Source organism: Odocoileus virginianus, chromosome 28, assembly GCF_023699985.2.
Source record: "Odocoileus virginianus isolate 20LAN1187 ecotype Illinois chromosome 28, Ovbor_1.2, whole genome shotgun sequence".
NCBI classification, from domain to species: domain Eukaryota; kingdom Metazoa; phylum Chordata; class Mammalia; order Artiodactyla; family Cervidae; genus Odocoileus; species Odocoileus virginianus.
Genome location: NC_069701.1, coordinates 17,698,389 through 17,703,743, shown reverse-complemented (window position 1 = coordinate 17,703,743; position 5,355 = coordinate 17,698,389). Strand labels below are relative to the sequence as shown.

The 5,355-nt window shown below is 35.7% G+C and overlaps 1 long non-coding RNA gene across 1 annotated transcript; it reads right to left on the bottom strand.

Annotated features, from left to right (window-relative positions):
• Positions 1-626: 626 nt before the first annotated feature.
• On the bottom strand, positions 627-4,336 carry LOC110143441 (uncharacterized). Its single transcript, XR_011484202.1, has 3 exons — positions 4,152-4,336; positions 2,066-2,195; positions 627-921 (listed from the first exon to the last, which is right to left on the bottom strand). It is a non-coding gene; the product is annotated as an uncharacterized lncRNA (long non-coding RNA).
• Positions 4,337-5,355: the final 1,019 nt, after the last annotated feature.

The following is a 5,355-nucleotide window of genomic DNA, read 5'->3' as shown; positions in this document are numbered from 1 at the left end:
TTCTGCTATTTTGACCTACTAATGCAACTGAGGTTTCCATTCAAACCCTGTTGACTCTGTTTGCAGATAAAACTGTTTCCATAGGTGACATGCTATTCCTGGGGTAATTTCTCAAGCCAAGTTCTATTCATACTATGACAAGGCTGTTTTTTGTTTGTTTGTTTGTTTTAACTGTAATATAGGAAAAGGGGCAATTTTCCTTGATTTCAGCATTTGCAGTCATCTGGTTTATTTTCCGTGGTTCCTTTTCTGCCAAGGCAGGGTGAATGCTGTTTATAATGTGAGCAAGGTGCAGAGAACTCCATCAAGGATTCACTTCCACTTTGTATTCCTGTAAAGTGAAAGCCTGTTTCTACAATAACTACAAGGCTGATAAGATAGTTAAAACATGATACTTGCAAGTTATAATTATTTGGGGCTTATCTCTTCCTTTCTCCCTGGAAAACATTGAACATTTCATGAACACTATCTCACTAAGTTTTCATTAAGTCTGAGAAGCTCACACACTCAGAAACAGACAAAGATGTGTTTATCAATGAGATCAAGGTATTAGACAAGGTTTTTATTGATATCCTGTCATCAGTCATTTTCTTTAATTTTCAGATTTAATGAACAGTGTTTGATTGATCAAAGAATTTTATCATTGTAATTATCTATGCTTAAATTAATGAAGGGACCACACTGCAGCATACTCTAACGTGTCTTTCTCATAACTGGGATTTCGAGAGATGTGTTACCTGTGAATTCCTTATAGCATCCTGGGAAGTCAATACTATATTATCCCTTATAGAGGAGGAAACAATTACAAAGATGTTGTAGAAATTGTCCATCATTACACTTGCGGTAAGAGGATGAACTGGGACTCTGACTTGGTAATATGTTGCTGGACTTCATGTGTTTAATCAATATCTCCTCCTGTCTCTGCAAAAACAAAGTTAGAGCATGATCTGGTGGAAGAGATAGCCATTAAACAACATAGCATGCAATTAAACACCTAATTAGAAACAGTGGTAACTACTACCAAGAAAATGATTAAGATTTCAGTACTAAGAGCTCAGAACTTGTCTGAGTTGTCTCATTTCACTGAGGAAAAGGGATTTGAGTTAAAGCTTAATTAACATTCTATGTAGATTTTCAAAACGTCCAAAATGAAATTTTATAATTTTTCAGATACTACTTTAAAATATTTGAAAGTAATATTCAGGAATTCAAATAAAAATAATTCTGGAAATGTGGTGGGTAGAAAATGAAAGCATCATTTGAGACAAATGCCTTTGCTTCTTAGTCTGTGCAAGCTAAGACTTCTGAGGTTAATTGGGTTAGTTGCTTTTTAAACTTGATTTTTTCCATTAAACATATGACAGTCTGTCTCTGTCTTTCTCTCACTCTCTCCACCATATCTCTAGAGTATGTGTGCATATCAGAAGACCAATTTTCTATGGCTGGAGTAGTTTCTCTGTACCATGACAGCATCAAAACAAATGAAAATTCTGTGGGCATGTGTTTTCCCCCTCATCTATCATAGATCAAACCTAACTGCTTAATTCCTTTGGCTACATCATCCTGCTCTATCTCACTTAGACACAGTAGTGTCTTGAGAAGAACAGGCAATGCAGTGCACATAATCCAAGCAAGGACCACTTTCCACCACATAGGAACAGTAAAGTGTGCTCCTGGTTACACAGTGCAATCTCTAGATTCCATGTGTAGTGTCTCTACCAAGGCAGAGAAGAGCTGGAACACGTGTTTGGTTTTTCCCTCATTCTAACTGGTCTTTAATTCTATTATCATGTAAAATATGACTATTAGGAGAATGTTTCATCTGCATTATCCTAGTAACGTGTTTAGCAGATTGGTCCTGCTCAAGTTTGAAGGATAGAACAAAATTAAGTCCAGGAGTTCTACCTCTGTCCAGGCTCTACTCTTACCCCTGTTTAAGAGGGCACTACATCCAAGATGATAAACATCCATCCTGTGAATTTCAGCTCATCTCCCTTTAGGTTATTTCAATAATGATCCCAAGCACTACCAGGATGTTTGAGCAGAGACTCCTCAGAGCTCCTGCCTGAGTCCTTTGAAAGTTCCCTGAATCTGTAAACGAGCACACCTGTGTTACCGTTTCCATATTGTCAAGCGGTTCTATTCCCGAATAAGTCAAACAATGTAGAGTCTTCATTCAGAAGCCATAGGGCATGCTATTTTGAGAGTGACAGACGTGTAAGGGAGATGTCGGTAAATGAAGGGGTGATTAATACATCAACACACTCATAAGATATACACTTAATTCCTGAAATTTATGTGGATAAGGATACTTGCTTTTATGAGTTTAAATAAAATTTACTTACTGGATATGGGTCCATCCATTGAACTATGTACATGGTTATGTTAAAGCCAGGGAGTGTTTGAAAAATTGAGTGAGTTTGAAAGAAATTTTTATTTTAAATTTCTGCTTTGATAGTGCAGACTGTACTTTTATTCCTTTCCCTTACTTAAGTGAGAATAACTATGCGCGTCCAGGAAAGCAAATTAGGTGATCATGAATATGATGAACTCTAGACTCCTTGAAAAATGAATTTTCTCAAAATTTAACCTCCTGCTAGTAAATTGAGAGGCTCATTTGTGTTTTCAGGTTAATTTGAATATACAGAGTGAGGGATTGAAGAATTGATTGCAGTTTAGGGAAATCAAAACTCTCACTTCCTCTTGAGAGGCAGAACAGCTTTTTGATTGGCACTTAGCACATGTCTTCTGAGCTCACAGTATTATGTCCACAGCCTGTCATTTCTTCTTTCATTATCACTTCATCAGGAGAGTAAACATTCCAAGGGTTTTTGGCATTTGAGTTTCCTAATAAATTCCATGCCCTTCTAGAATGCATCTGTTTAATTCCTTGAGATCTCGTCTATTAGCTGAAAATCATCAATCCCACTTGTGTTTGTATTTACATAAATATATGATGCCTCCTTCCATGAGTGCATATTACTCTGTATAGTCCCATTGTGGGCATTCTCAAAGATATGTGTTTCCGTATTTGTTTGTGGTTTCTGGCCTGTTGGTACATTCATGTTTGTTAGCATATACATCAACCACATGTATGTGCCTAAATGTGTTGATCCCTGGCATGCACGGTAATTCATATCCATGCACGTGTCTATTCTAATGATATGATCCAGCAAAATGTAAGAGTATGTGTTGAGTATGTTTTGGGTTGCTTGCTGTGATTTTATTTTTTAACTGTTTACAGAGTTATATACACAAGAACTCTAAAAGCACAACATATTAAGATACTAAAAGCATTAGACACTATTCTTGTGTGAAGTCAGGGACCCAAGATAGTAACACTGGCTTTTCACAGTTACTAAAGCTACAGTTTGATGTAGACATCAATACCTGCCTCATCCACAGGCTTGGTTTATGTCCATCTTCATGTCTGCTCATTTAGCTACAGTTGGACCCAGACTAAGGAGTTACATTGGAGTCATTCATGGGATGCCCAAAGAGTGGATTAATTCCAATAGGGCTGCATATACATAGAACCCTAAAGGGATTTTATATATTATCCTGTTATATCCAAGGTATTTTTTAATTGGATGTAAATGAAGGAAGCAAATATGTCACATGATATACAATATGCCTATTCTAGGTAAAGAATGCAGTATTAGAGAAATCATAACTTAGCTAATATGGGGACAAATATCTCATTTGTCCCCAATAACAATAGGTGGGATGTTCTTATGATTGGTACTAGTGTGGATATTTCTGAGCATGGACTATTTTTCTTTAACTTAAAAAATTTCAATGTATTTTTGAAAACAGTGTGTTTATGAGTAAAAACAGTGTTTACTTTTTGTTAAAAACAAACAATATATTAAAACTTCGCCTGTTCTCTGTGTATTGTATTTGAAATCTCAGTCAATGCTGGTCAAATGTACACCAATAACTTGAAGAACAAAATGCTAATTCTTCCCTGGTGTCACACACCAAAAGTTTCTTTGTTTTATCCCAGACCTAGTGTATGTTGTTTAATCATCACAGAGAATCTACAGGTTACAAGTAGGAAACCAAGTCATTTATTTCTCTCCCTCTTACTATCTGACTTCTCCAGTTGTTTCCTAAGATGTGCATAAATAGTGGAAGCTTACAGTTCTCACCTCAGAAGGTGGATCGATTTTGTCTTTGTCCAGGATTTGAGGTTTATGGTGGTGGCTTTCATCAGAGGGCTGCAGAGACCTTCCTGAGCATGGTTTTCTATTTGCTGCCTTGTAATAACCTGCTCAGAATTTATCCAGTCTTCTTATCTAATAGCTGAAAGTGAAAGTGTTGGTCGCTCAGTCGAGTCTGACTCTCTGCGACCCCATGGACTGTAGCCTCTGTCCATGGAATTCTCCAGGCAAGAACACAGGAGTGGGTTGTCATTCCCTTCTCCAGGGAGATCTCCCCAACCCAGGGATCAAACCCGGGTCTCCTGCATTGCAGGCAGTTCTTTACCGTCTGAGCCACTAGCAGTCTCAGTCATCTAATTGCTACTTCTCTACATGGAAACATTCAAACAAATAAAGAACATATATATATATATATTAGTAGTGGCACTGCATAATTGTTAAAAACAAAGACTTTGGATGTGAACTTCTTGGGGATTCTCAATTCAACTATTCATTAACTGAGTAACCATAGGAATATTTTTTATCCATTATGTGCCTTGTTTTTATCATTTTAAAATTGAAAGTAATAAGAATGCCTATATAATAATATAGTAGGCATCCATTTTAATATCATATAATAAAAACAAAATACCTAGATGATAATAAGCCTTCTTTAAATGTTAGCTACGAGCATATACACAATGTACTTAACATGTTTGCATGTGTTCATGTACATGTCCTTATATTCAAAATGATCATACATACATATGTGTAAAAACCTCTGAATATACACAAACTTTCCTACACTGAACATGTTCAGCAAATACTGGTGTGAATGTAGAGGACAGACATTGTAATTTTCTCACATCTAAAGGAATATTGCTGCTTTTAATTATCTGGAGGAAAAATACACAGAATTACTCAAGATAGTTCTATATTATGCTTACAATCAGTAAGATTCCTAAGTCATAACTATTGTGATTATTCTTGTAAAACACTAGAAGTGTGGTATCAAGTGACTATTTATTTGCTTTCTCACATAATATTTATTTACATAATTTTTTCTGTCCTTGTTTGTAAGTCACTAAGTCCTATACAGTCTATATGATTTTGTTTATTTATATTGCAAAATGGAATTTTGTTCTTTTTGGAATTATTTTTTAGATCTTTTCCTTATGTTAATAAGTAATACTGATAACCTTAAATAAATATG